Source organism: Pelodiscus sinensis, chromosome 3 (assembly GCF_049634645.1).
Source record: "Pelodiscus sinensis isolate JC-2024 chromosome 3, ASM4963464v1, whole genome shotgun sequence".
Classification (NCBI taxonomy): domain Eukaryota; kingdom Metazoa; phylum Chordata; order Testudines; family Trionychidae; genus Pelodiscus; species Pelodiscus sinensis.
The window spans coordinates 167,801,348-167,814,470 of NC_134713.1; the positions used below are offsets into that span (position 1 = coordinate 167,801,348).

The following is a 13,123-nucleotide window of genomic DNA, read 5'->3' on the forward strand; positions in this document are numbered from 1 at the left end:
CTAAAAAGAACAAATAAATTACCTGAAGGTAAGAAATAGGCCAATATCAATACTGGAAAAGCAAAATCTATAAAACTGTAGTACAGTGGTGAGGGTATGTGGCTTTCCAGATGTTTTTCAGGTAAGTCACTGACACATCTGGAGATACATGCAAGAATAACAAAAGCAGTGAGCAGACAATGCTATGGAATCATGCACGCAAAGGCCATGTTACAGATACAATTTATTCCTCTGTTGTGTGAGGAGGACGAAGGGAGAACAATTTCAAAACAAAACTCTTTAAATATGCCCCTTCTAGAACTTCATAATTTAGAACAATTGCATCCAAGACTGCAGAGTAGAACTAGTATAGAAAAAAAGATAATCTGGAAATAATACAATGCAATTAGTCATTTAGCCCTTTATATTTATAAACAGGAGAGTGCCAAAGTTGCTTTTTTGGTAGGAACAGTTATCTCCAAATTTGGAGGCACTTAATTAAATGAATGACTTGTATAAAGTGAACATCTTTCTGCTTTACTCTGCTCTGCAAATGATTTATTTGAAGTGCATCACAATTTAGTTGATTCCTGTGGCTGAGAATAGACAGTTGATTAATCTGAAGATTAATGGAATACACATGATCCAGTCTGCTTGTTAGTGCAATCAGTTCTGCAATTCTAATCTGCTTTGAAGTTCTGTCTCTCACTTTGTTATTACCAAGCCAATATGTCTGTCTATTTTCCAAAGCTATTGGTCAGAAATATAAGCATTTGTTGGGAAATCACAATTGTTGCAATCCACTGAAACCACTGGGCCTACATATTTTGTTAGATTGGGGCCTAAAATTTCCTAATTTGAGCTAGAGTGCTGGACCATACCAACATATTTTACAGAATAAATCTTGCTTTCCAGAGCAGCTATACAATATAACAAATAACAATATATGGGCACTTTCACAGTTTGTGAGGAAATAATTTTTCCCACTTAGCATTGCAAATCATTTTAGATTTTTTTATCCATGTGTGAGACACTAGAAAACAATTAATATTATGGAGTAAAGTTGATTGTGATGTATTTATTTGGAGTGGATGTCAATGAGACTTTAATGAGACAAGTCTACTGAGGATCCTGAATATGCAGTAGAGTGGCTACCCCGTGCTGATGAGGTGTGATGGCTAATGTTGTTTGAGCTAGCTAGATCAAAGCTAGCTTAGGTATGGTACATCTCTGATTGCAATGTTGGCATACTGACAGTGTTAGTGGGAGATTACTCAGTAAGGCCCAATTTCTTTTTACATCCTCTGCGGATGCTTTGGACATCTGTTCCATTCTTGGCCTTTTTGCTGAATCTCACAAGAAAAGTGACAACGACTCCCTGCTGTGGTGGGGTTTTCTGTAATGTAGGACACCCGTTCACTAGGAACTTGGCTGACAGCAATGAATTGAGTGACATGATTCCTGTGAGCGAAAGCCCAGCATTGAATAAGAAGGTCATACTCTGTCCCTTTTCGTTTTACCATTGGATTGACCCTGCTCATGCAAACCTTGACTTCAGTTTTGTGAGTAAAGTTAAAGTCCCCCACCTGTTTGCAAGAGCAAGGCTATACATGGCACGATAGTCTCCAAAAATGGAAATAACATTTTCAAAGTAAAATAAATTAATTGCATTTTTGCAAGGTAAGCTGACGATTAAGGATGATGATCATAGATATAGGGACAGCTAAAATACAAGCAGTTTGGCAGGATCAAAATAATCAATATACTGGATTTAAATCTGCTTTTCTTTATTCAACTGATCCTTGAAAAGTTTACCAATAGGCTTGAAATGTTATCATTTGGTTATCTGTGATGAAGAATAAAAGCATTTTCACTCTGAATTCATTTGAATACCCCACCCCAGTTTAATTCCAGAATTTTTCATTTTTTGTTATTTCTTGGCAATTGAGAGTCAAAATTATTTTCTTGACAACATACATGTATCTTCATCTCATTGACACCGTATTTTATTGCTTATTAGTGCTCTGTTCCCGGTATTAACCGTTTATTCTCAGAAAATAAAGAACATTGAAGATAAAAACGACATGCCATCCACTCTGGACTCAGAAAACACACTAGAAAAAAAAAGCTCAGTAAGTCATATTTTGGGCACACCAACCTTAACACCATCTCTGACATTTATTTCCACTTTAAGAATTCTAGTATTTGATGGGAGAGGGGGAAATGGAAAGTACAGAAGAAATATTTTGAGAAAAACTGAGGGATATCCCTAAACATCAGGACAGAAGAGGAATATATTGAGTGTGTATGCGTAGTGTTGTAATAGTTGGCAGCTAGGAATGCTAGGTGACTCTTAACTGTGGCAAAGTGGCCAGAGAGAACTGTTTCCACGATGCCCTTAAGTACCTCCTAAATAAAGGAAAAATGGATTTTAATTTTTTTTCCTACTCACTTGCTGCCAGAAAAGTTATGTAGACCCTGACTGATGGCCTACAGAGCTGAGAGAGTACATTAGGGTGGTCATTCCAAATGCAACATTTACTTTTTATCTTCATATATTTTCATTCCTCTTCTTGTGCATCCTTATAGTTCTGGTATATTATTGGTGTGTTTACAGATACTGTAGTTACTATAATATAAGGCACTTTCATATATTTTTGTCTTTTAAAGTGATATGCTAGGCTAGTCATTTTTTAATTATAATCTGTGTACCTGAAATATACACAATTCTCTTGATGTTCATTGAGGGCTATGACTTACTCATTTGCTTTAAAATGAACAACAGCAAAAAGAACAGCTCTGTAGGACAAGCTTCTGAAAGGAACCTGGCTGGTGAGCAGGGAATGCACTCACAGATTGCATTCATTTGTTTACATTTACTGATACCATCAGGCTACTCCTCATGAGATTAGTTGCTAACAGCCCTCAGTTGAACTGTGAGCTTATTAGATGAGTTCTGTATTTTTAAGTCTCCTTGCTTGCTGAACCAGTTCATTAAAACACAAATAAACTCTTTACATTAGGACATTGGCTCCTTTTGGACACTGTTTACATTTTGCCTTTATCTTATGGCACTCAAACAGTCTGTTCAGTTCAAGTCTGCTCTTGAACTTGAGAACCTCTGAGCAGGGCAGCCAAGTGTCCCTCATATCAAGGAAGAGTTATTTATTTCAAGGAAGCCAGGAAGTATTTTTCTCTCTCTCTTTCTGTCATGCATTTGGGCTTTTGAGAACATTCTAGAAATTTAGAAAAGAGTTGTACAGGTTTCTTGAAACTTAAACACAATCACCCCAAATGGACCATAAATATTGGTTTATTCCACTGCGCCTGTATCAATATTATAAAGTGAACGGGGCCTGATCCAAACCCAGCTGGTCAATGAAAAAACTTTCACTTTGAGTAGGACTTGAGTTACCCCCCTTAGAGATAAGAGTAATTCCCAGTAAGTCCAGATAGCTTCTGTGGGACAGACTTAGGATATGGAGGGCACCCAAATTAGGTTTCTTCCTGCTAAGAGACCACTACCATAAACCATTTGTCAGCCAGCAGAAAACAAGATGCATAGAGAACAGCTACCAACTGTTGTTTGAGAAAGAATGGCTAAATGAGTTGATCCAGGTAATAGGAGAAATAGGCACGGATTTTTAATGGTGTTCAGGCATTGTTTTGCTCAGTGTTGCTAGGACTAAGGTCTAGATTTACAAAGGTAATTAGGTTCCAACGTCCTGGGTTTAGGCACCTTAGTCTGAGTCGACACACCCAAATCACAGTATTAGGTTCCACAGCTACTCACAGAATTCTCACTGAATCCTGTAGGCACCTAAACTCAAACTAAATTTTTGCAGTAAAAAGTTCTTTCAACATCTAGTTTGTGCCTGTGAGCATACACGCTGCTGTCTCCCTCTAGGCATCTGTGTGCGTATCTCCTGGATAAGCAGGGCAACCAGATGTCTGGCTATTATTGGGGCCATCCTGATATTAGACTTTGCCTTATATACACAACTATACTCTGTCCTCATCCCTGGAAAAAAAAAGTGTTTCATTTTTTCATACTTGCCAGGCTGCCTACAGACAGTGGCGGTGGGAAAAGGAGCAGCTGTCCTATGGCCCAACAATTTAAAAAGGCCTGTGACTCCTGGCCACTGCTGCCACTACTATAGCAGTGGTAGTGGTAGGGCTGGCTGGAGGAAGATAGATTCCAGCCCACTTCCTCCATCTGAGTCCCTGCCCCTTCTGTGGGCCCGGGCCCAGCTACCGCCCACCTTGTCCCTGGGTCTGGCAATTCTGTTGGCAGTCCTGATGCTTGCTGTCTGGTCACTCTATAGCTAAGTCCCAGAGTTGGGGTCTCAAACTCAATTTACCTTAGAGACTGAGCTGGTCCTCAAATCCTGAGGCAGGGCTCTGGGTGTGTGTGTCTCCATGAATTCACCCTCCCCCATGCATCTCTCAGCCCACCTACCACCCCTGGGTGACTTAACACTCCCAGTGGCCTCTGGTAGTACTGCGGGGCTAGAGAGGCTTCTGGCTGCTAGCTCTGTGCCACTGCTAGCACATCCCTGCGCCTAGGGGAAATGTGTGCAGAGACACCATTTCCATAGGAAGATTCAGTGCAACTCCCTTGGGCCCTGTGCTTTGGGTGGCCCCACAGCAGTCGTCACAACCATCCTATGGACAGGATGGTCCCCCATACTCAGGTTGGCCTGGCTGGGCTGGGGCTGGCAGCAGGGCCTCCACACACACTGGCGGGAGCTGTGTGGAAGCGGAACTACATAGAAGCCTGCTCCGCTTTACCGCTATCTCCCACACCAGCCCACAGCGTGACTGGGGCACTCCATTTTTCACCACTGCAGTGAAGCAGAGCAACCCCACTGGCCTGGGAGATAGCAGCAGAGCAGAGGCTGCTGTGTCACCACTTCCCTGCAGCGCCTGCGGCTGCAGTGAATACGGGGAGACCTGACTCATGCTGCCATCCTGCATCAGGCTCCCCAGCAATCCCCAGCAGTGGAACTGCTCCGGCTGCAGATGGCCTGTAGGCCATGAGTTTGAGACCCCTGCCCAAGAGCGATTGCAGCCAGGAAGAATAGAATTTCATCACCCCAACCTGCATGTGCAGTCTGATCTGGCATATATGCTTAGGGCACCCCTGTCAGATCTGCCCCCAGGCTAGTCACACAAAACAGATAATCATTGGGTATGTGGAGGATAGAGAAGGAAGACCATCTGCCTCATCACTTTTACCCAGTGGTTAGGGTACTTACCTGGGATTTGGGAGAGTCTGGGCTCAAGTACCCCTCCTCCTGATGAAAAGTGATTTGAACAGGGATCTGCCGCCTTTCGAGTGAGTATGAATATGGAGCATTCCGATGTCAGATTCCCTCACTCTCTCCTGTTGAATGTATGCCACTGTGAATAAATAATTAGCCATTGCAGCAGAGGAACTGGATCCCGTATCTCCCACCTTGCAGGCAGGTGCTCTCTCAGTAGGCTATAGTCATTCTCGTGCTTGTGCACGTGCTCTTCTCTAGCCTCCTGACTCTTGCTTTAGTTAAAAACTCTTGTATTTTGTACCTTGATGTGGCTAGTTGGGGTCAACCTGGGATTTATCTCTGCTAGCTACACTGAGCGAATGACAATCTGTGCCGTTGTCTCTGCTAGGATTTTGGAGTGAGATCTCTCCTGGGTTAGGTATTGCTATGGAAAAATCAATTGTTTTCCCCCTGGAAAAGATACAGTTTTAGTTTCTAATGGGACATGGGATGCTAAAAGCCCTGCTAGTGAATCTTTCCAACCGGATGTGCTGAATCCCTGAACCACCTCCTCTCCCCTGCCGATTCCTGGCCATTTACTCCTCATAGCCAGTACTGCTGGCCCCTTCTGAAGCCCTACATCTCAATCAGGCAGATTTTCTCAGTGCCCCATCTGTAAAAGGGGGATAATAGCACTTCACTATTTCACAGGAGTGTTATGAGGATAAATGATTTAAGATTGTGATGGTATGGTAATGGGGCATTGCTGGCCACCAAATCACCAGGCAGACTTTTCCACCACCTAAAGTCCCATCAAAGCTGGATTAAACTAGAGGTGAATGCAATTCTTTAGTCTAGAAGTGACACAGTAAGATAAAAGTAGATATTATGGTAAAGACTCTAAACATGATGTTTTCTTTCCATTGCTCTGTATATACTTTACACGGCTATCAATTTTGGTCTGCTTGTATTATGAAATGTCTGAGTTTTGGTTAAAACAGTCCCCACAATTCAAAGTGAAACTGTCAAATTCTCTCTATTTCACTTGGTTTTGATTTGACACTGCACATTTCCCATGGCTCTTTCAACTGTAAACCATAACTCCAGTTTGTTTGAGGTAGGGCCCAGGTTGACTCAATAGTTTTGCAAACATTTGCAAACCTATCCCCAGAGCTGAGTTTCAAGTTTGCAATGAAACCTGAATCCTGGCAAGTTCTGTGTGGTTTTGGGTTTCATTGCAAACATTTAGGCAATGTAATAAAGTTATGCATTACCCCCTTATTCCCTAGAACAATCTAATAATCATTTTTCTCAGTTCTCCTGTTTTGGTGCCCCAACAACACACCAATATTATTTTGCAGTTTAAAAGCTGGTTATATATATTGCCCATCAGATAAAATATTTGTGCCACTTTTCAAACTATCACTATTCATTCTTGGCAATTGGACTTTAATCAGTGTCACACTTACTAAGATTTTAGTAAACAGAACAAAAAAATCTTTGTTGTTTTTTTCTCTTGGCATAAACAGAGAAACCCAAATGTAATTATTTTTTGTTTACAAGTAAGCGTCATGTTAAACTGAGGCCCAGTTGATTAGATGTGGATGTATAATCTCCTTCCCTCTGTGCCAGATTTCATATTTGTGTTCAAATGGCTGTTGTCCATTGTTTCTGTAGATTGGTATGAAGCTTAATTACGCAGAGATTTTCCTCCCCCTTCCAGGAGGCTGAGATCTTTAGGCTGTGCATTTCAAGCCATCAAAGTCTGACCCAAGTGTAGGAACCAGTCCAGATCTAAAGAATGAAAATCAAACATCAGTCTCCAGAATGTAATGGTCTTTATCAATTATCCTATAGTGCAAAGTTACTCATAAGCTTACAGTATGCAAGAAGGTTTCTAAAAATTTTAGTTTTGCGAGAGAAAGATCTTGTTCTTCATTTCAATTCTTTTTTGTACCATTTAAGTGAAACAGGCCATTAATGTGCATAAATAATTGGAAGGAAAATCAATGCATACAAACATAAAGCAAGTGTACTCCAATCCATGAATTGATGTACTTGGTACTTGGCTTTCATATCCTTGGAGGCAAATCAGGAATTCTTGGTTGACGCTAGTTTAGAACTTTAGATGACATGTTTTGAGCAGAAGGCAGTATAGATTTACTACTAAATTGAATTTTTTTGGAAGAAAGCACAAGAGCTTGGTTTACTAGCAATTACCTAAAACAGCAGTTAAGTAAACAGAATCCGACATGTGCAGTAATGCTGCCTGAATTGTTTTACCATGTTATTAACAAAGGGATTATAGGAGCACAGGGGTTGCCATACCAGATGTGATTATTCATTGGTCTGTCTAGTCTGAGATCCTGCCTCCAGCTGTGGTGCCCAATACCTGATGTGACACAGGGAGGTCTCTGTGAAACACATTAATGATCGCACAATGCTATTCAGTGGGTGGGAATAATTTTGAAGCTTTTGAAGGCAGTCTGTTTATGCCCAGAAGCATGAAATTTAGAGACTTATGTATTGTATAATTACTTTTGAGTGGTGGTTATGGTCATAAAATGATCTGATCCTTTTTAAAACCCAACCACAGTATTTGTCACAATGCGAACCTCGGGCAGTGAATTCTACAGGTTGAGTGCACATATGTGCTCTGAAAAGAATTAATTATACAGGCATACTCTTGTTCTTTATCATCATTTTATAGTACATCACAGGAAATCTTACAAAAATACCCATACTCCACAGTTTACAGCTGAGCCCTGTATAGGACTATTTTTGGTTTAATTTCACTCCTGTCCTGCCCAGCAGTACCCACTTACCTACCTGCATTGTTCCTTGCATTTTTATCTTGTTTTCACTCACAAACCTTTAGATACCGCAAATCCTGCAAGAGAGACAGATTTCCCTTATACTACTTACAAAAACAAATAAAAACCAACAAAGGGGTTGGTTAATATATAAAATTTTTACCGCTAAAGAATAAAATAAATCCTGTTTAAACCATATAACAAATACTCTAATTCCTGTTTATAATAGGAATCAGATCTCTTTCTAGCCTTTGCATAAATTAAAATATTAAAACCTTTAGTTAAATAAAAGTTGCTTTACATTGCTGAAATCCTATTTATTACAAAGTTACAAGAAATTTAATGTTTTACTGAAAAATTGCCACAGGCTTTTTTATTTTTGCCCACTCAAGTTTGCCTGCAATAAAGTACATTTTACCCATTCTTGCTATTATGGCTGTAGGTCCTGTAGGAGCTGCAGGGTCTCAGTTCTGCTGCAGGGCTCTAGCTCAGTGTTTCTCAACCTTTTTTTATAAAGTACCCCTGTTAAAATAAAAAGTACCCCCTGTACCTACAGTTTTCAGACACACATTTTTTTTCTACTATTGCAACACATTTGTTTAAACTACTTAATTGTAGTTGGGCGGGTGAGGAAATTTTTGGGTGTAAAAAGTACAAAAATAATATAGCATTGTAAAACTTAAAACAAAAATTCAGTTTTCTCCAAATTTCAGTTGTATTGATGTACCCCCCAGACTTTTCTCAAGTACCCCTAAAGGTACTTGTATCACTGGTTGAGAAACACTGCTCTAGCTAACGGTTCCCATGTTAGATGTGTCTCAGTATGCAGCATACAAACAGCAGGGAATGAGGAAAAACAAAGGCTACAGAATATGATTTTACAGTTTGTTGGAATTTTGGAATTGCTATGCCAGGTCAGACTAGTGGTCCATCAACTTCAGTATCTTGTCATCAATTTGTCCAGGACTGCCTGCCTCAGAGGAAGCTGCAAGAGCCCCGCAGTAAATAAATATGGGATCACCTGCTCCCAGGTAAAGTTTCATCTGAAGAAGTGAGTTGTATCCATGAATGCTCATGATACCATCTACATGTTTTGTTAGTCTTTAAGGTGCTGCTAGACTATTCATTGTTCTTTAAGTTTTTCCTAACCCACATTGATTAGTCATTGAATTATGCCATAAGGCATCAAATTAACCTTGAGGAGAGAGAGTGACAGTTGCAGTGGAAATGGGCAATCAATACCCTACACACAACAAATATCTACTTCTATCTTCTGTTGGTGGTAAAACATATACACCCAAATATCAGCACTTATTACCTTAAATGAAGGGGAAAAAATCATTGCATCTTATTGTTGCACTTCTGTTTTAATGAAGAAGCTGAAGATTTCACGGTGCTATATTTAAGATCTTGTTTCATGATAGCTAATACATTTTTCTGCCTTCATTTATATTTGCTTTGAGTCAACGGATTTGTAATTTTGAAAATTGTATTCAACTCCATATTTGTAGTACTCAGCCTGACTTGAAGTGCAGGCTTCTCAAAGGAGTCACACAATCTTTAAATGAAAATCTCTCTGTCTGCAGTGTTGTTCTGCAAGTTCTTTCTCTAGACGGCTGCATAACTGAAGTAGTTTGAGTTCTGAATAGTTCATTTAACACCCTGAACTTCAGTGCCAAGGTGTTTGTCAGGTCCCATCCTCAGCTATTTTTGTAAGGATTAGAGATGAGCAACTCCTAACATTTATAGGACTGATATATTCACTGTTCTTATTGCAAATTAACACTGCCATCTCAAGGTTTCTTTCAGTTTCCTTCCACGTGTATTCCCAATGTAGCTTTGCTGCTTAGATCAGAACTTCTCCTGATTAAAAATAGTAAACAAAAACAAGGACAGTGTAGAAAACATTGGAAAAGGTTGATACCAGCTGCAGTCACTTCAGCAGCCTGATTTATATTTAGTGGGGAAGCGTGCTGAAGGGGAGGTGAAGAGTTCAAAGTGAGATTCAACCTGGGTGCTTGGATCTAAATGTGAGCTGCTGGTAAAGGTTGAATTGGCCTTTACAAATAATGTGTGCAATGCTCTTCCCACTCTGTGTGCCAGTTTTCCAGTTTGCAGTTTATTATTCCTTCAGAAAAGTGATTTAGAAATAGTGGGACATGAGAGCCCCTAAACTTTTGACTGCATTTGGCTGTCTCCACTATTGCCTGTCACACTATACTGCAGAAAGTTCCAATAGCTTTTTACACCAGCTCTTCTGACTCCAGATTAGCTTCCCATGGTGTCCTATCTGCTGGGCCTCAATATTAAGAAGTTAAATATTTATATGTAGGGTGACCATATTTCCAAAAGAGAAATGAGACACTGTGGAGGGCTAATCTGAGCTGCTCACCTGAGCCCTGCCCTCACCACTGCCTGCCCACCATTCAAGGCTGGGGCTGGTGGTCATTTCTCACTCCAGCCTTGTCTACCCCCACCCAAGCCCACAGTCCCCCCTTCTACAGAGCTGACATTGCCACTACCCTCTGCATGTTCCTTTGCACCCCATTTTTCTTGTTACAAAATTGGTCATTTGTCCCATTTGCTCTGGCCAGCTGATCAAGTTGGCAAGAGCAAATGGGACAAATGACCTCTTTTGCCAGAAAAAGTGGGAACAGCTGGGACAAGGCTTAAAAAAGGGGCTGTCCCAGCCAAAATTGGATGTCTTGTCATCCTATTTATATGTCCACTACAATGTCTGAATGTCTCACCTCCCAAGTATTTATGAATTTTTTCCCACTGCACCCATGTGAGGCATGGGAATATTATCGTTCCCAATTCACAGATGAGGTTGCTGGAAGTGGGGGGGAGGAAGAGGGAGGAGGAGAAGGGACGACTGAATTCACATTGGTCTCAGTAGAAACTCAACCACAAGACCATCCTTTGTTCCCTAAGCCACTTTGAACTGGAAAACTTACAGGAATACACTTCGTTGGGAGATTTTCTCTCCTTTGCTTATGACAGGGTCAGAAAACAGGTTACTGTGGCATACTTAAATGATTCTGCTTTTGATATGTTAAGAACAAAAAATAAGTATTGAAATGCATTCAAATGTCAACATGTCTTGAAAGTCTGTTTCAATTTTTATTTTAGTTTCTTGCTTTGGAAATAAGTGGACATGAGAATATATTCCCTTCTCATTGTTGATTGCACCAAAAAACATTTCTTTTAAGTTAATGTTTCAATTAATAATCAACTTAAATGCTAGTTTTGTAATGCTATGAATTCAGAAAGATGGGAAGAGCAGCTTTTCTTTACTGCTGTTTTCCCTGCGACTAGTCCCTGCCAGGAATTACTGTTGACAACCGTTCCTAAAATGATGACATTTCCAGACACCACTTGCAGGATTCAGAGCTCTTTAAGGATGACCTGGAAGTACTATGTGTATCTACTATATGTATTAGTTTTTATCATTCACTTTTTTGGTGGGCCTAGCTTCATGCTCTGGCAGTTAGGAGGGGCTAGCTTAGGTAAGCTAATTCTCTTGATCACATCATTACATTTTTCTGGCAAAGATTTAACAGCTTTAGTCATATCAGCAGCCTTTAAGCAAGGCTGTCTGCGAAGAGAGTGGCTGTATGGTATTGTAGGGATGTAATTTCCAGCTATGAGAAATATCATTTCCTTGGAGATATTTTTTTTCATTTTGGTATGAAGGCATTCTACAGTGAAGGGGTTAAGAATGCATAAGGGTGAGTCTTGTAGCTGAATTTATCTTGGTAACACGAGATGTTCATGGACGTGGAACACTCATACTACTGTCGTTATTCTTGTACTGGCTTCCACTCCAAGTCCTGACATGCTTGCTTACATACATGCTTCTTGGGTTTCACTGGGGGAAAAAGTTTGGGGGGATCTGGTGACAAACAGGCCTTGATCTCTTGGATGCAGTGCAGGGCAAAGTTGTTTATACTTCCCTTTTCCTTTTGCCATGATGGAATAATTGAAGGCATTTTTTCTTTCCCCTGTACTTTGCTGTAGACTTGTGCATTAATTAGCATTTAAAGTTCCCCTCTGAACAAAGCATCAAACAAAAAAGCAAAGAAACATGAGGATCCCATTTTTACTTTTATGATCTGATATATTCAAGAAACTAGGGAGAGTGTGGCAAAATCCTGCTTGTGCTTATGAAAGCTGGATAGACTATGGTGTTTAGCACAATAGGGGGAAGTGAAGTGACGTCGCTTTCTCTGAGGAGCTTGGTGAGGGATTGTGTCTCTTCCTCAAAGCTCCTCAATTCCTGGTGGGAGTTGGCAGGTGGCACCATCTTTGAGCCAATGTGCGTGGGCTGCATGAAGAGAGCAGTTTCTAATCTCAAGTACAGGGGCTAAAATTTTTCCTGGCTGTTATAGGGATGGGCTCAAATCAAATCCGCAATCAGAACGATTTGCAGATTTGGGAGGTTTGGAATGTGAAGTCTCATCTGGAGCCAAATTGTACAGCTGGTTATAGAATGGGCTCCGGCTGTTCCAAAGACCTCTGAACCGAAAGGTATTCAAAATGTTGATCCAAATGTTGCAGTGCTGGTGGGCCCCAGTTTTGTGTAGTGGAAACTGACTCAGGCATGGTGCTCTGTCTCTCTCTGCTGGCTGGGCTGCATACAGAGATTGATGAGCTCGCTACAGAGTTGGCTAAGGGAACTGGGTCTTTTAGCTTAGGCCCAGGAGGCTCATGCACTTAGGTACAACCCCCTCTAGGAATGTCATCTTGCATTTGCTTATTGGTTAACATGCTGGTTAACATTTAGGAGCACAACCATAATAAAATACACTGCAGTATTACATTTGCCCCTATTAATGTCCAGCTACTCATCCATCCTGGGTCTTGGTGCTCATGAAGGATCCACATTAGAATAATCTAGGGTCCAGCTATTATAATGAAAGAGATAAAGTGTGAATTCATATGCATAGAGATTTATAACTTATTATATCATAACAATATCCTTCCTATCACTGTTTACCTACACTGGAATTTTGATGAATGGTTTCAGGGAAAATGTTTCATTCCTTCTTCCTTAGCCTCTTTGCACATTTCTTCATTTCTATA

General features: G+C 40.6%; 1 long non-coding RNA gene across 1 annotated transcript in view; it reads right to left on the bottom strand.

Annotated features, from left to right (window-relative positions):
• LOC102446473 (uncharacterized) overlaps nt 1–13,123 on the bottom strand; it is a 63,110-nt gene continuing 49,987 nt past the window's right edge. Inside the window, exons 2-3 of the long non-coding RNA XR_003091335.2 lie at nt 8,055–8,115; nt 1–7,019 (exon numbers count right to left, since the gene is read on the bottom strand). This is a non-coding gene — a long non-coding RNA (uncharacterized LOC102446473). The remainder of the gene's footprint in view (nt 7,020–8,054; nt 8,116–13,123) is intronic.